The following is a 24,651-nucleotide window of genomic DNA, read 5'->3' on the forward strand; positions in this document are numbered from 1 at the left end:
GCTAGCTGGCTATCCAGTAGGCAAGATGGTAAACCATTCCTAGCTGCTGTTCCCATTACTAATCCTTGATGCCTAAAGCTTCTACCACTTCAATATCACTGTTCTGTTTGTCATACCACTATTTTAGCTAAGTAAAATGGCAAATTTTAATAATCATCCATGAACAGAACATGAGAACATAGTACAACTGTAATAGGAATGGTAGGATAATGTCAGAAACGAAGTACGGGAAGAAGGTACAAAAAGCTAGTTCTAACAGGTGACATAGAGCAGTAACAACAACTACTACAACAGTATGGTTATAAACTGCCCTTCTGGACAGATTAGTGCCTCACTCAGAGCAGTGAACAAAGTCAGTGGTATTATTATCCCCACAGTACAGCAGGGGAGATGAGGCTGAAAGCAGTGGCTAACCCAAGGCCTGCTGCAGAGTTCATGAAGGTGGGAGTCAGACTGTTAGAATGCTGATTCACATCCCAGCCACTTAACTACTATGCTACAGCATCTCTCTGTACTACTCCAGAGTAGGTGTTAGTAAAGGAAGAACAGCCCCTCTTACATATTTTAAAGCTCTGACTGAATTCCATATAGTCAAACAAAAATTCAAGCTTCATGCCCAGCTATGGGCCAGACATTCAGAGAAACCAAAGGCTTACTCGGAGGTCTAAAAGGCTTAGGAAAATAAGGCCATTAATGTTGCAGTTTTTTCCCAGGGTTGTTTTAATATCTGAATTTGAGGTGTCAAGAAGACCAGAATGAAGGATTGACTTATTTTTATCCTCTTATTTGTATTTCTATAATATAAAATTCTGAAAATCATGTAGCAGTTTCAGGTTAATTTGTTGTTATATTTGCCAGCTTATTTCATTGCATTATTAAAACATTTAGTACCGTATGTGTCATTAATATTCCAAAATGTAATTAGCATATTTAATCAAAAACAATTAGCAGCAAGTACTGCTTCCCTTTTTAAGTAATAAAATATTTATGGCTGGAATAAACAAAATGAAAGCCAAAAAGCACTTTGAGGTGTTGATTTTGAAAGGCGGGGGGATAAAAGGGGGAAGAAGGGATAGGAAGCACATGAGAAAGAAGATAACTTCTCCTGCAGAGCTGCCTCTGGTGGATTCCTTCCATGGCTTCCCTCCGAGGGATTTCAATCATTGTATGTCAATTCCAAAGAAATAAAATTTCATTGCAGTTCCTCAATACCATAATAATACCATAATAAAAGAAGATACGTGAACTAAGCAAAGTTGTGTAAATCCCACCTTGAATTAGCTTTGCCTGGTGAGATCTTTGTGGCGGGCTATAAATACTGTGAATGCTGATTAGAGCTTGAGAACCTCAAGACTAGGAAAACTTGACCACCGAGGCAATAAAATTAAAAAGTAATTGATTTTATCAGAACTCTACTTTACCATCTTCATTGCTGGAGCTCAGACGGGGGCTGCAAAAATGCTTTCTTCATTTTTTTTTAGTTTTTATTGTCACCATGTGTCATACTGCTTTAGAGGTATCATGAGCAGTGAGCATACAGAGCCCTAAATAACTCCATTATAGACCCAAGCACTTGTTCCCAAATGTGGCTTATTCATAAAGCACTGGGCATGCAAGTTCCAACACTGTCTGTTTTCAGCAAGTCACACACAGAAGCTCAATTGTATACAGCTGTTCATTTTTCTGTATTTTTAATTTTTAAAATATTGGGATGAGAGTGATGTATAGGGTGATGCAGTTGGAAGACCTAATGTCAGTTTTTAAAAGGGTTAAGTAAAACAAATATGATAAAAATGGAGCTTAATAGCCATTACATAACTATAGTGTTAGAACTATTCCTATGAGCTCGTCATCGCCGTCGTCGTCGTCGTCATCATCATCATCATCATGGCTTTTTTTCTGGGAAAAGAGGTGGTGAAACTCAGTGGTGGAATTAAGGACCGCACAATGACGTCACTTTGGGTCAGCTGGAACAAGAGGGGAGTTTTTTAAAGTTTAAATTGCCCTCGGGAAAAATGGTCACATGGCAGGTGGCCCCACTCCCTGATCTCCAGACAGAGGGGAGTGTAGATCGCCCTCCACGCCACTGGCGCCGAGGGCGATCTAAACTCCCCTCTGTCTGGAGATCAGGGGTGTAGGGCCACTGGCCATGTGACCATTTTCAAGAGGTGCCGGAACTCCGTTCCACCATGTTCCAGCTGAAAAAAAAAGACTTGATCATTGTCATCATCCCTCTCTCTTTTCTCATGCAGAGTCTCTGGTTTGAATCCACTAAAACATTTCTGCTGATAGAATTGCTGCCCTCTGATGGTGATGACTTTCTTAATTCCCACTCCTACTGCAGCCCAAGACATTGCCCCAAATTCTGTTCCTAGGAGATATGGAACCCCAAGGAAGAGTGTTTGGGGGGCATTTGAAACTGTATGGGGGTGTAGAAGCAATAAAGTTGGATTCATTGGAGGAAATCTTTCGATCCATATAAACACACCATTTTGGTGGCTACACCAAACTTTGAGACCGCTGCCAGATACAGTATGTAAAATTACACACTCTCTGTTCTTTAAAAAGTGCAAAGCAGAATTATTTGGATGTGCCTTTGGCAGAAGTAACTATCAAATATCTCTAATTGGCAGCTGGTGGTGATATTTGTTGTAGGATATTTATTGTAGCTTGATGTACCTGATACAGTTTTAATTTGCTTTATGTACTTTAACTGTGTTTTGAACTGCATTATAAGCCATTTTAGGCTTTTAAAGGTGGAATATAAATATTTTAAACAAATAAGTAAATATGGAAACACTTCTATTTCACATTTTGGCATGAACATACCTCTAACGTATGAAACCTCAGTTCAAAGCATTATATAGATACTACAATTAAAATAAAACTCATAAAATCAGTGGAGCTAATGGAGCAGTCTTAAGGCAAACAGAAAGCCTGGAGAAATAAATGTTTGTTATCTCCTTTATCCTAGATTAGGAAGAAGCAGTGAGTAAACCAGCATTAAACTCCTTTGAGGATAATGGTAAAAAAGGCAACTCCTTCTGCATGTATGCTTCATTCTACCTGAGGTCAGATTCATAAAAATATTAGATCTCTGTGAATATGTTACATTTTGCCCATTCAAATTTTTAATTATTATCGGCATTGTGAAATGACATGAAATGTTACCACCTGTAATTTATCTTTTGGTTATATGGCTGAGGGTTGCCTATACTAACCAAGCAAAAAACAGGCTTGCTCTGCTGATTATCCCTTAACACTATCAGCTGAAATCAGCTGACAAAGATTTTATAGCCAGCATGGAAATAAAAGCTATTAGCTATTAATGTCTGTACATGAAACTTTTACATTTCCTGGTTTAATATAAATTTCACAAGCTATATACTAATATTCTTTATGTAATGCTCTTTTCGGTACTAGGAATTTTCTTCCTCCAGGGCCGTTTCCAGACGGCCCCCCGCCTCGCGAAACGTCGCGCGTCGTCGCGCGTCGTTGCGCAGAAAACGCGAAATATCGCGTTTTCTCGCGCGACGTCGCGCAAAACTCGCGCGAGAAAACGCGATATTTCGCGTTTTCTGCGCAACGACGCGCGACGACGCGCGACGTTTCGCGAGGCGGGGGGCCGTCTGGAAATGGCCCAGGTTGAACCGTGGAGATCAATCAAGCACCTATTGGAAACTCAACTGGAAATTCTATCATTCTCAATCTCAATCTCTCTCAGATTATAAAAAGAGTCTGGAATTCTCAAACCCAAGTTTCCCATTGCTAGAATACTGCTCCCTTTTCTTGTTGTTGTTGAATAAATTAGGCATGGCAGCTTTCTTTAAAGTCACAATTCTATAGGTAACATTGTTTTTCCAAATGATGAATGAGTGTGAGGAGGAGAAAAGCTTCTGAGATGCAGAAAAAGAAGGGAAATAAAAGCAAAAATAAATAAACAAGTAAATAATTAAGACATAAGACTCCCTGGTAAAATCTCAGTATATGCCTGTATGTTTGAACAAATTAAGAGATAAATTACTCACTAACATAACAGTCCAACGATATGAAAATAACCGTGGAAATAAGGTAAAAAAGGAGATAATATATGGTTTTCTTTTGCAGAATTCTACTGTAAATTACTATTAATTCTTCAGGGCTTCAGTAAATGGTGTGGTCATTTGAAGCCAAGTCTGTCTGCTGTCTCATATATTTGGGAAGAAACTGGAGGGAAGCTGATAAAATTCAGTTTTTCAATAAGAAAATGTCATCAGGGACATCTCTATGAATAAAAAGAGAAGTGCAAAGGTTACCACATGTATTCTTGCAACACAGTGTACACTACTACCTTTGAAACTTTAATTTACTGTGGGAGGGGGGATCTAATGTGATATTCAAATGGTTAAATTCTACTCAGTATTTTTTCCCATTTTTGTTCGTCATGAATATATCCAGCCATACAGAGGCCATCAAAATCTTGCCACTAGAGACTATAAAGTCTACTTACATAGGGTTCCTGGGATTTTTCATGTTCTTATGGAAAATATCTCTGAAATCCCTGAGCTGAAAATTTTGATCTCATTTGTGGATGTGAGCGATACTGAGAAAGGGCTGAAGAGTGAAGAGAACACTTTTCTCGCATAATTTCATTTGTCAGGAGAATCTTGACGCTGACATTGGAAGAGTGATTTAATTGATTTTAATCATACACCTGAGATTGAGAAATTGAGCACTCTGTCCTGAAAAATAAGTCTAGGCTTCCCTGAGAATGTCTAATTCACAGCTAATAGTTTCTTTTTTCCCCTTGAAGTTTTGTTATGAAGTTTAGAAAATATAGATGAAAGACTGCCACAAAGAAATATTTACCACAGACTCACAGATTAGCAAATAGCTCTCAGGGCTTCAATGCATACATACATAATAGAGTCAGAGCCAAGCTTTGGACAGTAGTAGACCCATTAACAATTTATGTTTTGCATATGGAAAATAGACCCCAATATGTTTTCTACTTTGAAAATCGGATTAATAGTGATTAATATCATGGAATCAAGGAAGAGCAAATCAGGTGCTTATTGGGCCTGCAAACTAGCCTGCTCTAATAGAAAGAGAGGCACTGCTGACTAATAGTGAAGATTCAGCGCTGTCCCTTACTTTGAAGACTGTTGCTTTCATTCTGCCCAACTAAATGTTGTCCCATTGAAGTGTATTAATGTCCCTAAACATATAAGAGCAAGTCAGATCACTTTCTTCATGGCAAAGAGCCAAGGTGTTTTACATTTGCCTGACAGTAAAATGGCCTTCATGTACTGTTATTAGCTATGATTCAGGTGGAATTAAGGGCGGCAAGAATTCTCTCCCCCACCCCCAAGCCAAATGTATTAACAGGAGAAGAAACATCTGCAATGCTCCCATACAGGTTTGTAGTGTTAAACATGACATCCAAGACAGGTTTCTTTCTCTCTCATGACCTTGTGCATTTGCATTGTATGTTTGAATAAAGAAATCCTAGCTCATTTCTACAATGTCATATTCTAAGATTACTGAAAGCCTACATGTTTAATAATATTGATTACTGGCTGGGATATTTATTTATTTTACTTAAAACATTAGCCACTTTATGGCACTGAAGGCAACTTACAACAGACATAAGGTACATTTAAAACTCAGTTAAAAATCATAATCTAAACTATCAATTCAATGCATTTCTAAATAAAACTCTCCAGCTACCTCCTAAAGATTGAAAGTAAGAAGAAGTGGGAAAAGAGGCATCTAGCCCCACATCTTTTACCCCCACCCCCTTCATAATCTCCTAGAGTTGGATACTCAGGCCCACTCATGTTCCTACTCAATCACCAATAGATTTCCTCTGTTGCATCCATGTTCAGTTTGAGATGCTATTCTGTAAGAGAAGGAAGTTGGTGAGATGAAAAGTGCCCTCAAGTCATAGCTGACATATGCTGACCCCTGGTAGGGTTTTCATGGCAAGAGACTCACAGAGGTGGTTACCTCTGCAACCCTGGTCTTCGTTGGAAGTCTCCCATTCAATTACTAACCAAGGCTGACCCTGCATAGCTTCTGAGATCTGACGAGATCAGGCTCACCTGGGCTATCCAGGCCAGGAAACTCTGTAAGAGAAGGAAGTTGTGCCCAACCAAATCACTGCAGTTTTGTTTCACCACCAAACTGCACTTGGCTCAAAATGCTACATCTGGCCAACCAAATAGAACAGCTAAAGTCTCTCCAGCTGGCTAGGATTGGAGTGTAACTTGGCTGATGGCCGCATCACTCATCTTTGGTCTGTACTAGAACACATGTGGGCTGAGAAAGGAAGGACATGTTTGCTACCCACTGAACAGGCAGGGGGCTGCCAAGATACATTCAGCTTGGAACACATCATGGTTGGTCATGTTGGATAAAAACAGTTTCCAGAGGAGGATGGGAAAAGGAAATGCAACTCTGGACGACATCAGCCCACACATTTCTGAGTAAAATGCTCCTCATATGTGAATGAGAATACTCTCTTGGCAATGTAGCAGCCTGCGGTGCACTTGCACCCACATTCAGTTAGCTTAGCATGCATAGAACTCCCCAACAGTTCCAGGACTTTAATCATCTTCGACATATCTCAGCTTTCATACAGACACATGCAAACACATCTATATGTTATAAGATGCTATAGAAAGGAATTGTATGAATATTTCAAAGATGGGGATCACAGAAATGCATTATACCACCAGTGGGTTCCCACAACTCACCAGAATATAGGATAGAGGACAATAGTGTTCTCAGTTTTTGTTTTTTTAGTTTTTCCCATCAGAGTGAATGTACCCCATTGTTATATGGGGGGAAGTAAAAGGTGGTTGCTAATCATGGCCTGTTCTCCTCGTACCCCAGTTTGTTAAGAGAAGGAATACAATTTGTCTCCCCCACTATTGTATTGTTGAAACTTGAAAGTCATCTGAGATTAACTAGGAATTATTTATTTAGTGCAGTATAAAACTCGGGGAAATAAAGGGATAGAAATGGGACAATTGCTGTCTAAAATAACCAAATATTTAGCTGGTTTTCAGCTTACCTCTCAGACTACATCATTAAGCTGATAATGCAGCAACTTCACTACTGCTTGAAAGCAGTGAATATATTACTAAATTACAGTGCTGCAAAAATTCAGTAAAATTTCTTGAATTCAATGGTGATGGTATGAAACATTGTCACCACACCTCAAAATGAACTGGGTTAACTAAGGGTTTTAAATTTTTTAAATAACATATTTCAAAACCTTGTTTTGATGTTTTTGATGCCTTGGATACATTAAGCTGATGGAAAGTCAGCATGGATTTTTTAAAAATAAATATGTTGAAACACATAACGTATTTAAAAAGTCTTTTTAGTGGGGTTCTCTAAAAGACTGCCCAATGAGGTTGCCACTGTTTGGACAAATCCATCCTGATTCCAGTATCAACACAGCTAGTAATCCAACATTGCTTTTTCTTACATACATGACAAACCTATAATGAGAGATTACTATATATTTAATTTTTAGAAAATTTGTGACCTACCTTTGAACCAATCAGGGCCACTTAGGAGGCTAAAAACTAAAAAGCAGGGAGGCATAACTTTAAAAACACAGATGCCAATTTAATACATAGGGTAGGGAGGAAGATTTATTGAAGGAATGCCAGAGGAAACAAAAAAGTTTTCATCCGCTGGCAGTAGAAGAGGACAGACAAATACCTCTGGGAATGGAGTCCACAATCTTGGCATCATCCACAATTGAAAAGACCCTCTCTCAGGTTGCCACCCATCTAACCTCAGAACATGAGGGTGTTGCCAGGGACCTCCCCCCTCCTGTTACGGAGTCTGCTATGAACTGTGTCAGTTTCCTACCTTGCGGTTTTGAGGCTCTGCCAAAGACTCTGTTAGGGGCAGCATTACCCATGCCTGCTCCCTGCCTCTCTAGCAGTATGGACTGTGTTCACCAATGCCTGTTTCCTGCCTCCTTGGACACCTACCCCACCTGGGCCCAGAGCCATGCCGCCAGCAGCACAGTGCCAGCCGGAGGAACCCTCCACGAGCCTGGCAAGGCACCCCCTGGTCAGTTCCCACAGGGAGTTCCTTGCAGGATGGTCACTGGGTCTGCCCTCGCCACTAGGCAGCCTGCTAACCAGCCCACAAGACATGCCAAGGAAGAAGCCATGTTCCCAGGTGGCAAAGAACCACCATGGACAACTTGCTCTGAGGCTGCCATTTCAAGACCAGGCTCCTGTCAAGTTCACGGAGCCCAGCCTCACCCTGATATGCATATCGCTGGAAGCCACCCGAAATGGAAGCTATGAGACCGGCTGTACAGAACACTTAATAGACGCATGCCAATACAACCACCTCATTCCAGGGCAGATCCCATCAAGACAACTCCAGCTTCCTGACAGATCCGATCAACCCGCCCGGCACTCCCTCCCCTCCTTTGTCCCCGCTTCCCAAGGTGTCACTATCACACAATTAGACTCTAAAGTGGCCCATTAGCAATAGTTATAGAGCCATCAAGCTTTTATTTCCCTTCCTGAGAATTACATGGAAGGCCCCCGCCCCAGGGTACATTTTTGGGTATTTAAGCAGGCTCTTCCTGATGCTCAGTGCTGGGCGCCATGCCCAGCACCTGGTGCCGTGCTCGGCTAGGCGCTGCATGCCATCCCCAACCCAGATAGGCCCTCTACATCACCCCCCTCCCACCCTCACTGCTGGAATCTCTGCTTCTTGCCATGATCAGGTAATGTATTGCCTTTCTCTGCCATCTATCTCAAGTGGGAACCTGCTAATGCAAATGTCTCTGTAACTGATTCCAACCTTTATTTCTGAGTTCTTGTATGTCTGCTGTATGTAAATGCTATGTCAGGCGTATGCAACACTTTTAGTAAACATTATTTATTTGAATATTAGCCTCCTCGTTCTTGTCTGAGAAATCTGATAGACTGACTCTGGTATACATTGGTTCAAGTTCTGCGCTAACTTAAGCCAAACTGCTTGCTAATTTCCCCTTAAAATAGCAGTTCTGGAAACAGGGGCAACCAAAGCAGGGCCTCAGAAGATTACTGTAGTGGTCAAGTAGATTGCTGCTTACTAACACCTTAACTCCATAGCAGTCAATGTAATGATTCAAGCAATGATGCCCAATACAGAAGAAGGCCCCTCCTCAGTCCCCCAACTCTGGTCATCAACTAGTTTGGGTGCTTCCCCCCATCTTTAGACAGCTCAGAATCTCATCAATATATCTTAAATCCAGAACACTATTCCATATTAAGCCTGACAATCCCAGCAGTGTGTATCCATTCCCATAGGACCAAGCCTATTCACACTTTCATATTTGACTAGAACAATATGAAGTGGATAACAAAGTAGTCACAACCAGTTTAAGGACACTCAAAAATTCCATGCTGACTTTCTATCAGCTTAAAAAGTCCTTATTTAAAAGCTTGAGTAAAAACAAATGTTTTGGTCTGGCCGTTAAAGGAAAGAAAGATAGATGCTAGGAAAGCCTCAACGAGGAGGAGACATTTCAAAGGTGAGGTGGTACTACTGGAAAAAAATGTCTTTTGTAAGCACCCACCTCACATCTGTAGGCAGAGGCACAGAGAGTAGGGCTTGAGAAAAGGATTGTAACAGTATGGGAAGAAGTAATCTTTCAAGTACCTTGGAAGTACTCTGGGCTTTTTGGGTGTGAGGCCTGGCCCTGACCCTGCCTTTCACCCTCCCCTTTATTCCCCTGCATCCTGATAGTTTGAACAGCAATCAATCATGTTATTTTCCTGAATTTTAAAAAAAATTAAATGGCAACATTGCAATGTTGGTGCCATTGAAAAAGACAAAAAAACCCCTTCTTTGTAAGTTTCCTCAGCAATCAGCTGAAGAAACTGACAAGTCCTCAGTGGATCCACTGAGGAAAATAATGAGTCCTCAGCTCATTCACCATGCTGAAGAGGCTATACTCTGGACCCAAGATAGCTGAAAAACTACCATCCAGTCTCAAATGTACCATTTCTTAGCAAGGTGATTGAATGAATGGTGGCTGGGCAACTTCAGGGATTTGTTAATGAAGCAGATTGTTTGGATCCATTCCAATCTGATTTCAGGCCTGGTCATGGGACTGAAATGGCCTTGGTTGCCCTGGAGATGGATGGGTGAGTTAATTCTGGACCTCCCAGGAGCTTTTAATACAATCAATCATGGTATCCTTCTTCACCGCCTTTTGGGGTTGGGACTGGGAGGCACTGTTTTGTAGTACGTTCGTTCCTACCTTGAAGGTAGGTTTCAGATAGTGGTGCTGGGGTACTGCTGCTCCACCTTTTGGCCCCTTGCCCTTGGTGTTCCACAAGGTTCTATCTTGTTCCCCTGCTTTTCATCATCTAGAAATTTGGGCTGAGTAGTCATCAATGTGAAGATGGCACTGATCTCTATCTTACACTTCCAGAAGATCCCAGGGAAGCTGCAGAAAGCTTGAACAGGTGCCTGAAGACAGTAACAAACTGAAACTTAATCCTAACTAAATGGAGGAGCAACTGGTGGGAGGAAGGTTGACCTAGGAATTGGGATATCTCCTGTTTTGGATGGGGTTGCATGCCCCCTAAAGGAGCAACTATGTAGCTTGTAGGTACTGTAAAATCTGGGCCTCCTGTTTGATAAACAGGTGGCAGCAGTGGCCAGGCATGTCCTGCTGGTGACCGAGCTGTGGCCCTTTCTGGGCATGAAAGACCTTGACGCTGTGGTTCACACCCTGGTAAAATCCAGATTAGATTACTGCAATCAGTTCTGTGTAGGACTGCCCTTGAAGACTATCCAGAAGCTGCAATTGGTACAATATACTGCAGCCAGAAAGTTGACTGGAGTGTGTTGTAGGGACTCTAGTCTTGTTCCATCTACACTGTCTCCCACTTTGCTTTCAGGCCAAATTCAGGGTCCTCCTGACATTGACCATTTAAGTTATATACCAATAAAGTTATCTACCAAAATCTCCAAAATACAGAGCCAAAAAGCCAAAAAGAAGAAACGGTTCAAAGAGACTATATACATTAAGGCGTGCTAATATCTCAATATTCACATCTCACCAATAACCAACAATCAAAATTGTACACAAAACCCATTCAATATATAGTCATAATTATTAGTCCACCAAAAACCTTCTATAGTTAGCCAATCCAATGTCCTTTCTTTTTCTTTTTGCAGGCAAAGAACCATTGTAGCTGCTTAAGATGCTAATAAGCAGTCCATGGTTTTCCTGACGACCGAGCTGCTCCCAATGGAAGCTCCTGGAGGGGGGTTGGCAATGGGTGTGCCAGCATTGGTTGTTCACCGTTTTGCTGTTCCTTGCTTCTTCACCAGCCTTTTTGAATGAAGCTTTCATCAATAGAGGCTACCCTCTAGGGTGGTGGATCAGGCTAGGATACGGGCTGAAGAGATACCTAGGAGCTCCCTCTTAGCACCTCGGTATAAAGAGACACATGATAACATCAAGTGGTCTATTCAATATTCATCTTTGGCTCCCCATATTTCCAACATTATAATTGGCATGTCGTGAGCAGCATATCAGGTTGGGAAATTCCTCCGTTGGCTATAGGAAAACTTGTAGTGTGAAGGATTTATTGGTGCACTCTGATTTTTGGGATATTGGTCCACCTAGGGTTGCACCAATTGGACATTTTCCTCGTGGCCACTGCAATGTGTGTTCTTTGGCTGTGAATGTAAACACCTTGAAACACCCTATGACAGGCAAACAATTATATGCAAAAGAATTTTCTACTTGTGCTACCCCTTTTGTCGTATATGTTATCTTGTGTGCATGTGGACTGCTGTACATAGGCAGCATGTGTTGCCTGATTAAACTTAGAATACAAGAACATTTGTCTAAGATTAGACAGAGAGTGAATGAAGCACTACTGACACAACATTTTGCCCAATTTCATCACAGTGAACGGGATATGAAGTTCTCGGTTCTTAAGGTACTTGATCCCAAATGCACAACATATCCTCAGAGAGTGTTGTTATGATTAGAAACTGAATGGATATATAGACTTCGGACTTTGGCCCCTAAGGGCTTGAACCAGGAAATGCGGCTCTCCCAGCGCGGCAGAACGCCGCTTAAGCTGGGAGCCGTCCTTTGGAGCCCCGCCCGGTGGAAAGGAGACAGTCTCCGTTCCCGGGCATACGGGGCTTTGCTGGGGGGCAGAGCCTTGAGCCGTTTACTGGCTGCTCCGCCCTTACCCAGCGTTAGTCACTTCGATCGCTCGGCCCACCCACCTCACCCTGTTTTAGTGCAGGACTAGCTGGCTGCTGTATCCAGAGCCAGGTAGGAATTTTTTCCCTCTTTTCCCTGATTGGCGTTTGGGAAGGGGGGTTTTTCGCCTACCTTGCACTAAAGGCAGTGTTAGAGTTATTGTTGGGTTGTGCTGTTCAGTTGTAGTTGGCAGGAGATTTTGGGAATAGGGTGCGGGCCGGTGAGCCCCTCTGGCATTTCCCCATGCGTGGGGTGCAGGGTCTGCCAGGATGGTGGGATGCTTTTGACGGCTCCTTGCTAGGAGGGCAGGCGCCTGAGGGGATCCCCAGGAGCAAGGCCCAACCTCATGCTAGACGGCTGGGGCGTAAAGGGTGCTTGAGGGGGGATCCTAGGCCTGGCTGCTGGGTTCCAGCCATTCATGGGATGGCCTATACCCGGGGCAGGGGGGCTCGCCCAGACAGGCAAGGCGGTGGTCAGTGGTATGACCCCAGGGCTTGACCTGTACCGCTTAGTTAGCTCTTGCCGTTCATTACGTTATGGTCATTTAATAAACGGCCCTTTATTCCAAGCCTGTGTCTGTCTCTTCCTTCCGGCTGGGGTTACAATGGATTTTACACCGTTTTTGTACTAGATACTGGCTCCTTTAATTAAGACTGAATCATGTCAGAGGATGCTGGTAAATGTGGTAATGGTTAGCGTCTTGTATTTAAGCCTGAAGTGGTTGGGTAGCAATACGAAAGTGCAGTAAGAAATTGACTTCAATGCATTGATCTTGACAAGCGCTAAGCTATTTTGTGAGTATTTTGTATGTTTCAGTTGATATGCTATATGCTTCTGTGAATGTTTAAACGTATTAACTGTTTATAATATTTACAGTTGCATTTATATTTGAATTATTGAATAATAGATGGTTGCATAATGGCATAGTATTAATTTAGACATGCATTTATTGTAAGTATCCATTATAAACAATGTAGGTATTATGTTCTTCAGGCATATATATAAAAAGGCTGATGAAGAAGCAAGGAACAGTGAAACAGGGTACAACCAATGCTGGTGCACCTGTTGCCAATCTCCCTCCGGGAGCTTCCATTGGGAGCAGCTCGGTTGTCAGGAAAACCATGGACTGCTTATTAGTATCTTAAGCAGCTACAATGGTTCTTTGCCTGCAAAAAGAAATAGTAAGGTCATTGGATTGAATGACTATTTAAGCCCTATACAGCTTGGGACCGGTATGTGTGTTTGTATTTGTATTTATATATTTGTATATTATATTTATATTTATCTTTTAAATGTTATTTTAATGTTTGAATTATCTATTGTTTGCCACTTTGGAGACCCTGTTTTGGGTAGAAATGTTTTAAATAAAATAAATAAATATATCCCAGTTGCAAATATTACATACTTAGTTGGCAAGGGAGACCATACTGATGGAACTTATGTGGCCGGTGTTTTAAAGAGATGCTATGCATTTCCCCAAGGTCATCTGTAATATGTTAAATACAGAATTATACAGAATATTCTGGAGGGGGGGGATCAGGGGTTACTGAACTGGCAAAAGAGCTTTGCAGTGCATACTGCACGAATTTGCCCAGAAAAATCCTGCACATTAAAAGCATGTCCCCAGATGATGGTACAGTAATCAGTCATACAATATTTGTAGAAACATTGGAAGGTGAAACATGGTATGTAAACATTTTTATTACTATTACTATTACTATTATATTCTGAAAGATACAGGTCATTGTGCAAGGAAGCACAACAATCTTTACGATGCCCGTTCATTTTGCTGCCTTTTTTGTGTCATTACCTTTCTTTGGTGATTAAGTGTCATTTGTCTTATAATTTTAGTGTTATCTTTAACACACATAATAAAGTTTACATAATTATAGCCTATTAATATAATTTGTATGCATGTTACCCGGAAGGCGTAGAAAATGTTTCATCACCCAGCATGTAATTTGCTTTCTTTAACTATTTCCCTTTTTATAATCTTCATCAATAAATTGGCAGCCTTAATAAATGAAGATAAGCTCGCTAAATTCTCTTTGGATTTTTGTCAAGGATTCTGAGACAAGAGGCTCTGAAACACAGAGGCATGAAAGAAAAATTCAGTGTGTTGACGGCAAGAAGTTTTAAAGATTTATGGTTTTGTCTATTTAGGCACTTAATGAAATCAGAACAACAGCCTCTTTAAGGCAAGAGGGTATGCAGCAGCTGATGCATCACAGGGGCTATAAGACTTTATGTTAAAAATGGAACTGGGAGGAAACAAAACTCTGGAGTTTGGGAGGAGAAGAGACAGGTTCAAAATATTACCCAGTGTTTTGCAAAAGTGTAAATGTGTCCCCCCACCCCCTTTCTCGGTAAATGGCAAACATTTACAACCCAACTAAAACATTACCAGGAGAGATCCTGTGTTTGCTCTTTGGAAGATATTCAATAAATTATAGTGAGCTGCAAATGTCATTGGATAGGGAATGGAAAGAGCTTTACCTTTAAGTCTTTAAGTAAAGACTTGCAGCTGGTGCAGCAGCTAGGTAATCCCTAATGATAAGCTCCTTTTAATGCGAGGGTGAGGCAGTTTCTGCGCAGAGAGTACTGCATTAACCTTACCCTAGGTATGATGCAGGTGAAACACAGCCTTGTACTCAGCAGCTTTTCCTTTCCCTGCTTCATTCTCCTAATGTATCTCAAGCCTCCTGTAAAAGATCCCCTTATACGAAGGCAAAAAGATTGCAGTTCAAGCCTATTATCAACAAAAACCTGCCAAAGGGGCTACATTGTCAGACTTTATGATGGTACTAACTATTCTGTTGTTCTCCGGAGACCAAACTTAGACCATTAAATTCCCTTCATTTGTGATATCAGTGACCTGGACGGCAGATATAGGTCTTTTGATGTAAAAATGCTAGTGCAGGAATCAATGGTACCATCTAGTTTCCCCTTAACGTATATCATAAAAGTGTAATGGTGCTCTTCCAAAGAAAAAGTGACACTCCTTTTGTATAATACAATTATACAAGGATGATGTTTTCCAGGGAGTTTATTTGATATTATGATGTGCAGAGGCTTTGCCCATTAAAATAAACTATGAAGCTGACTTCACTCTATTACTTTCAGTAGGCTAAGTGTATTGTCTCTAGTAGAGTATAGATAATTTTCATGCAACAGGGAGCTATTTCCATATCCCCTTCATGTAACAGATGAGCTTATAAATAGCCTTGGATTTACTAAAAAACCAACAAATACAGTGTCTATAGACACATTTAAGACAAAGGCTGTTTTCCAAATGGTCTCCTTTGATATGGAGACTCTCATGAAATGCTTAGTTGAGTTGACGGATTCCTGCTATTTATAGTAAATGTGCCACATATTGAAAAAAATTACATGCTTTTTCCCCTAGCAAGATTTCTTGCCCCCTCTTCTATCAAAAGACCCTTCGTGTGTATCCAGAAATCCTCAGAGCTAAACCTATTAGTAAACAACATGCAGTGATAGCTGACTGGCAAACAGTGAACAGGTTTACAATTAATGAAACTGCTGGAACAAAATAAACAGAAGAAGTAACTATGGTTGCAGTTATGTTCGTGGCTCAGCACAGACAGCAACAACCCTGCCTGGATGAGGCATTCTTCACTGATAACCTCCCGAAGCAAAATATTTTTTTAAAATTAAAATTAAAAATAACCAGCAACAACAACAAAATGAAAAACGATGTGATGCTTTGATATACCATGTTTGCCAGAGGCTCACATGCTCAGTCTAAAACACTTAGGGAAAAAAATAGTGGGGAAACCAGTATTATTGTTCTTCCATACAGGGTTTGGAAAGATTTTTTTAAAAAGTAAGTTCTGTTTTGTTGGGGCAAAATTAAAGCTACCATCAGCCTCATTGCAGTCTCAGGACTGATTTTTCTTTGGTGCTCCCTCTGGCAACTAAACTGAGACGTCTTGGTGCTGGGGGGAAGATGCCCATGGTGGTGAGTTAGGTTGGGAAAAGGAGAGCAAGACTGTGGTATACAGTGCAGGCTGCCAAGATTTGTCTCCCTCTCACCCTCCCTAAGGAAACATGTGGAATACTGGCTAAAATTCAATATAGTCCTTCAAGACACTTAAAAAGGTTCAGATTATTCATGGAGTGAATCAGGAAGCTAGTTGCCACAGGGTGGGATGGTAGGTAATTGGCTCATCTGTGTGTCGCTCAGCATTTCCAGGCCAAATAAGGAAACCCCTGAATACTCTTCTTCCATATGACTTTCTAGTCATTATAGTTCAGCTTCCTCCCCCCCCCCCCCCGGTCAAGCCTTAAAACCTTAAAAACTAGACAACTTGGTTGTTTATTGCCACATCAGACATTTAGTCAATTTAGCAAGTGCTTACCGGCAAGTGCCCAGCTAGTTCAGATACCCAGTTCTGTTGTGTCTGGATGGTCACTAAAAATGGATGCATGAGTTTCATGTGTTTCAAACCAATTTTCTGGAGCAGTATTTGTAAATTCCCTGTAAAACAGGGAAATAAGTAGGATTTATTGCCAATTTGGATAGTTCTAAGTTTCATGTCCAAGATTAAGCATAAGGACAGCTGCCTTAAATTCATATAATTGTTCATGTTGATGTTCCATACTTTGTATCTGGTATAAAAGCAGATTTAATCCTCTTGCTATTTAGTATAAGTGCAACTTTGTTCATGAAGTACTACTGACTCACACATGGTAGTCGTTTTTTACATATGTATTGCATTATCTGGATTGCAGTGTGTTTTGAAATTCCTTAGGGAGTAATTATTGGCTTCCATGATTCATTTTTGTTAACCATACTCTAATTGTGAAAATGGTCCCTGGATTCTAATCATCAGGAGGTGGGGCTTCTGAACTCTCCACACCCTCCTGTCTTTCCCAATGGATCGTAGGTGCTTTAATCTCCTTAGCTGCTCCATATGTATTGTCCTAATATGCTCCAGCTATCCCTTTTCCTCCTCATATTAGTCTTCAAGTAAAAAGAAATTTAATCCTGAGAGTGGAGAGATTTACTTCTGGAACACATTAAGCAAACAAATTACATTTCTGCAGATTGTGTAATTGCATGATCAGACTGCCAAATTTCCATTTTCTGGTTGCATAATGCAATGTTATTATTATTATTATTTTGTACAGCGATCTAACCATGCCATCCTAAACAGAGGTGTATCCTTCTGAGTTCATTGAAGTTAATGATTTAGAAAAATATAAATGTGCTTAGGATTGTGCTGTAAAACACCAGCCCTCTTTATCCAAGTTAAAATATGAGCAAGGCACACTGGAGGCAATGCATGCCAGATTGTCAAGCAGTGAGTTCACTTGTTCTTTCAACCTTGCTATTATTGCTTCTAATAATGGTCGAAAGGTTGTAGCCACTGTACCATCGAGAATGGGGAAATTTGCTCAGTTGGCATGTTTTGCACAGTCTCTTAAATTGATTGTTCATGATTTCTTAGGTAAACAGAAGGTTATAAAAGGCATGAGCTCGGAAGAAGAAAAGCACTAGACATTATTATTATTTAACCATCAGAAATCAAAGTCTTTTGGCCACTCCACTTCCTTTACAGCTCATAACACCTTCTTCAGAACTTGCAGGAGCTAAAAGACTGGCACCATACCAGATCAGAACAGAGATACAGTAAAATAAGTCAAGGAAAATTCCCACCTATATATGGCTGAATGACTCTTTGAGCAATAAAATGTCATTAGTGACTATAAAATGCTACAGGGGGATGATGGAGGGCACTCTAAATTTGGCTTTCTCCCAGTAAAGTCATACGGAGAACTCATGTGCCAATTTGCAGTGCTGCTGACTCTCTTTCGATAGCTATTTCATTTCTCAGTCATTGCCACAGTAATTTGATGCTCAATTTTTCCCTTCCTGCATCAGTGCCACATATTTCAACTTGATACAACTACAACTGTTCCCTTTCTCATCCTTTTGTTAGCCTCTACACCACTATTTAACTCAAGGGATTACTGGCTCAGGGAAAATTGAAAGGAAGGAAACCCTCGAAGAAACCTTAGGGTGCAATGCACTTCATTCTGATATCAAGGACAAAGGTACCATTGACTTGAGAGGAGTAGAGGTATACCTGTCCTCCAAAAGTCTCATTAGTTTTCAATACAAAATTAATATTGTATTATGATCAGCCTGCTGTAAAGGTTAGAGGGTAAGATATGTGCCAAGGAGACTTATTTTTAAATAACTACTGTTAAGCTCAAACCTTGAGTCAATCATTGACATGTAGCCTGTGATTAACTTGCAGTAATGTAAAAGCTGTTAGGCTATTAGAAGTGTTTTTAAAGTTGCAGTTTGGAGTATGGAGTTGTACACTGGGAAACTCATTGTTTCAGAAGAAGTGTTTCTGTTTGCATAAGAATGTTGGTCTTTTTTAAATTTTAATTTGTAATTGAATAATGAAATACAAGAATGGTATTTCAAAGCAAAAAATGTACTCACAATTGTACTACGATTGTGCCATATGCAGCATTATGGTTCTTGCATCAAGGAGATTCAGAGTTACATATTAATGACACCCAACCTGAAGCCCTGGATGATCTCATTCAGTGGCCTCTTATAAGTGGTGAAGAGCACAAATGAGATTGTTGATTCTGTTCCTCCTATCTGACAGCATAAGGGAAAGTTGAATTTCGCATTTCTGCTGTTTCAGTAAAAAAAAAAAAATCTCAGTTTCAATTTTGATTCTCTCCGTGATTCTTTATTTTAACCCTGTTTTCTATTTCCTTAAACTGTATGAATTTCTCAGCATTAACTATTCATCAATAAATCAACACACAGAGAATAAATAAATAAATAGCATATCAATTAGGTATGAAAAACCCTATACAACATGCCTATACAATACAGACATATATAAAAAACCTAGAACTGAAAATGTTTACCAAAAAAAATAATATAAAATGAAAAAAGACAACATTTACTTCTTCCTATAAATGTTGTTGATGCCAATTTTTTTTAACATACAAGATTTTCTAATTGTACTGGAAATAATCAGTGATTTTATGCAATCATAGCAGTCATTTTATATTCTCTTAATAAGTTAAAATGTAACCACATCACTATGTCTGGTATAGTCCTACAACACTGCATGCCTCAAGTGTGTAAAAATAGTTATAAAACATCATTTTGCACTATAAAATTGGCCAGATGCTCACGCACAATGATTTGTTGTGTTCAATTGCTGATGTTTCACTAACTACAATGTGCCTGCCCCATACATGAAATACATCTGTTCCAGTTATAGCCATGTATGATCTGCCAAATGTTGTTGTAGGTGTTCCATTACTTAGTGCCTGAAGAACAAAAAAAATGAGGAACGGAGCTACCCAAAGCAGTATTAGAGCCAGCGATAAACACGTGCATATACAAAAAAATAAGACTTTGCTTAGTCATCTGTGTGTGTGTATGTGCCGTCAAGTCACAACTGACTTATGGCAACCACAGCAAGGGGCTTTCAAGGCAAGTGAGAAGCAAAAGTGGTTTGCCATTTCCTTCCTCTGCAGAGACTTCCTTGGTGGTGGCCCATCAAAGTGCTGATCCTGCTTAGCTTCTGAGATAGATGAGTTTGGGCTATACCAACTGCCTTCCCTCCCTGTTTTGTCATCTGACACACTGAAATATACTGGCCTTGATGACTAAGATCCTCAAACTTCTTAGGTTGTCATTTTTAATTTCCCAGAAATTAGAAAATAAATATCACTTATAATGTGCCAATGCAACATTTTTATGCTTGTGAGGGGCAATTCCAAGATGCAACACTGTTAAGCAGTTGTAGTGGAGGATAGTCCATAATTTGGTTGGAACCTTCTCTGTTACATATTTAGCATGATAGTCAATCCAGCCTTAGCAAGGACATAGCTTTTTCTGTTCAATTTCTGGTTGATTTTAAAGGAATTGCTTCCAGCGGATTTTTTTTATTGTACTTGTACAATATTGTTGATGCAGTTCTTTGTTATTTTGTTGTCAGAATCTGTTTTCATCAATTAATGGTTAAAAACCCTTCTGATCTTCAAATGTGAATAAAATGATGCCAATCCTGTCTGCTCTTTTACAGGCAATTTGACAGCTCTGGTTCTTGCCAGCGTTGTATTTTCCTCCATTATCTTATTCCTTCCAAATGCTATCTGGCAGTATGTTACTAAGAAATTAGCCTGCCTCCCTACCTCTGATTGCCCAGATGGACATCTTAGAAAGCTAGAGGAAAGCAACTTGACAACTGGAAACTAGCCAGTTCTCAGGAAAGATGCATTGCATTGTGCATAAGGGACCAAAATGTTATAGAATTAAAGGAACAGAAGGTGTCAATGCAGAAAGAGAATGGATTAACAAGGTGGCAAGTTCAAGGGGAATTATTAGAATATTACAAATGTAGTACATTCTATACCAAGGCTGGTATTAGAACTTGACTAGTAATAACCTATATTGGACTTAGAAATCGAGACAGGAGAGCACAGTCACACAGATATAATTGTTCTTACTGATGGCAGCAATAAATTCTTGCATTCTTGCTGTTTATATTTTAGACTAACAGCTACTTATAAATTTAAAAGTTAAAATAAGAACTGAATTCAAATAGTCTAATACTGATTCCCGGAGTCAAGCTGGAGAGGAAGTTTTGAACTCAGAAAAGCAGCAGAAGAAGTTTTGAACATGCATGAAGCGGTGCATCAAGGGATACCATCTCTTATTTGGGAGGAATGAGGGGGAAACAGGTGCCAATCCAAGCATGGGACTGAGTGCAAAGCGAGTGCAGTGTGGCTGTGGTGTGCAAGTGAACAGGAAAGCAATGGGAAAACATGTGTAAGTGCTTTCACGTGTCATATGCATGTAATTCATCTCATGTAGTTTGGCTCTGGGATAGACTCCTGGATTAATGCTAGCATAGTAATCACTGCATATACTGCGCCATCAAATGGCAGCTAACTTAAAATGACCCTGTAGTGTTTTGGGGGCAAGAGACGTTCAGAGGTAGCTTGCCATTGTCTGCCTCTGTGTAGGAACCGTAGCCTTACATAGTGGTCTCACGTCCAACTACTGACCAGGGATGATCCTGCTTATCTTCTGAGATCTGATGAGATTGGTTCTACCTGGAACATCCAGGTCAGGGCAATCCACTATATAGCCATCCTTTAAAATGTTTTATTTCACTGTGCAAAACTACAGCCTGTGTACTTCCCACATATTCTGCCAAGAGACTTCTCAAAGTCCCTCCTCTACTGCCCATTGTAGCCAGCGAGACTGTTAATTTTATTCAGTGATGGCAAGGGTGAAACATGGCAAGGGAGCTGGTAGGAGATGAGAGCAACAGAACTTGGTGCCTTATAAAACTGAAAATATTTTCTCTGCCAAAGGTTTGGCAATTCTCCCTGCAAGAGATCCAAAGAGCCATCAGAATAATTTAGTCATTGGTGATTTAAGATGTAAAATTACGTAGCAGTTATCATCTACCCTGCTCATGAGACTAATTCAGCTACTATTAAACAAGCCTCTGCCTCTACCCCTGCAGCTAAGGCAAACCCAACATGGACCCTTCGCTCATTGACTTCCATGGAACCAAGCTAGTTTGTTTTCAAAAGCACTTGAATGTAGTGGATAAGTTATGCTGTATATTGAAGAATTATAGCTGAGCAATCAAAAAAAATATTTCTTCACAATTAAACAAGCAGAAATGAATTAAATAGGCAGGATATAAAGTATTTTTAAGTTCAATATTGACATCCATAGAGTGGATAGAGTTTTGTATTTGGAACAGATACAAGCCATAAAGCCTTGAGTGACTCACCATCTAACAACCTAAACTTTCCTTTCAGAGCTGTTGTGTGGATAAAGGAGGAAAGTCAATGTAAGCCTGTGCTCCTTGGAGAATAGTTGGAGAAGCATTGTAGTAAATAAATAAAATATTCAAACTGGTCTGGCAGCATAGAGACCATAAAAGCAAGTAGAAAATGTACACTATACGTAGGAAGACAAGGAGGAAATATATTTATTGACAGAGGCTTCACTGGTAGCATTGATGATTATAATAGTCCTTTAGGAATAGGGGCCAGGGCACACTAAGGCTCTATGTCTGTCAACACCACCCCCCACCCAAGTTTGGGTGTTGATTCTTATTTGGAAAGGAATGATATGATCAAAGTGACTCCACTTGATAGAAGCTTCCTTACATTATGGGGAATGGAACTTTAAAGGGGTTAGGTCGGTACCATGTCTCCTCAAATATTTATGAATTGGGTCTAAGAAAATAGTGAGTGACCTGTATTATGTCTCAATGCATCTGTGAAATATGGCGACAAAGGAAGTCCTTCTTGTAAGCAACAGGACTAGGCAGAATGAGTGAACGAGGGCCACGAGGCTCCAGTGTAACCTAAACATTTGCCATTACTTCTGGGTTAAAACTGATCTGGTGGCACTAAACCACTTATTCTGAATCAAATTCTAAGGTCCCCCCCCCCGATTTTATGATTATCTTGGGATATAAATACTGTGCAACTCTTAATTTGCCTGCATCGTGGCTTGTGATCTTGCATGAACACAGAGCTGTTGTTATAACAAGCCTTAGATCACTTTATTGTCAGTCAGGGAAAATAATTTGGAGCAAACACAGCCTCCTGCCTCAGGAGCAGAGATGGGCACGAACGGGAAAAAAACCGAACCATGCGGTTCATGGTTTATCAAATTTCACCAATCACAAACCACAAACTTTCATGAACCTGCCCCATGTTCATGAAATGGTTCATTTGGTTTGTGAAAATGGCACATCCGGGTCAGAAAACCATCACTTCCAGGTCAGCAGAAGGTCACTTCCGGGCCAGCAGAAAGTCACTTCCGGTTCAGCAGAAGGTCTGCAGGAAGTCCATCCCCTGTTGCCTAGGAAACTGATTGATTGGCACCAGGCTGTCTGCAATCACGAACCAAAAAACGAATGAAACGAACCAGCCTAAAGATCGTGGCGGTTCATCAGAAATGGGATCTGACGAACCGGCCTGGTTTGTGCTTAATTTTGGTTCGTATTTTGGTTCGTGCCCATCTCTACTCAGGATTGGGCCAACTGGCTATCCTCACATTGACCTGGCAACCCCCCCCCCACTTATCCTTCAGTGACACCCACACAGAATGCCCCATCACTGCCAGGGCTGTTGTCCCTTGGGAGAATCAGTGCACAGTGCTGCCATGACTGAATACTGGCAATGCACTAGACCATTAGTACAATCAATGAAGTAACAGGAATTTCTAATATGGGCAAACAAAACACGGGTTATGAGTTCCAGTACTACAGAACAGGTTGGTGACATAAGCTGAACCTCAGAAGCAAAATCCATCTAAATGGTTCTGAATTTAAACACTAGTTTTCATCCTTTTGGGACACTTTATGCTTTAGGCAGAGCGTTTCTACAAGGTTTTACACTGTATGTGTGCATATTATACCTCCAAATTGCCTCCAAGCTGACAATCTTTCTGGTGCATTATAACTCTGCTGCCAAAGATCTACCTAACCAAATTAAAAATAATCCCCAAAGAAAAGGGGGAAAATTCAACATGGTCTGTTGTGAGGAACCTTTGACCTCATTGTATGTATTCAAACCTTAAAGCAAGTCTGTCAGTAGTAGCACAAGCCCTATACAAACACACCAGCATCCTGACTGATAAATACGCTATGTTTACCCAGTGATTTCCATATAGTATTTTATGCCCCTGCTTAATTTATTTGAAAGTCTTAACCTGCTAGGTTATAAATTCAGCAGCATTTGATAATGAGTGGTGTTGAAATAAATCAGCACCTAGGAAAAAATATTCCAAAGAAGTCTGGAAAAAAATCTTCCACTTCATAGATCTCAGTGTAAGAAAAGGTATGACAGCCACGACAGACAGACATATTAACCTTTTATAAATCCTTGGCATCTAATCCCTTTAAGTATTACTTCATACAATTCTCCCATAAAAGAGGCATATAACATTAAAGCTCTATATCACAAGTAGTTTTATTACTGAAAGCCAACACTTATAGACAGCCTGAGAAGTCTGTGGAGGAAAGAAGAGATCTTTGCTTGTGTGTGTATTAGATGGATTTCCTTTGGTATGAATCAGGTTATTTAGATTTCAGATTTCCGGTTCTGTTTTGAAACAAATATAGTGTGTGTGTGCAAATGTATGCATGTGTTGCTAGCGTGTGTTTGTGTGTGCGCTTGTCTCTTTATGCAAAGGGCACATGTGCAGACCTTAGAGGTACATGGGTCTCTATTAGGCGGCTGTTCAGTAGTTTGGTGGTATTCAGACAATATTGAAACATTCCCAAATGAACTTTGCAGAGAGACATTTTCATTCGCTGCCTCCCTCCTCATGCATATTAACAAATGGTATGCAA

This window comes from Eublepharis macularius, chromosome 6 (assembly GCF_028583425.1).
Source record: "Eublepharis macularius isolate TG4126 chromosome 6, MPM_Emac_v1.0, whole genome shotgun sequence".
NCBI classification, from domain to species: Eukaryota; Metazoa; Chordata; class Lepidosauria; order Squamata; family Eublepharidae; genus Eublepharis; species Eublepharis macularius.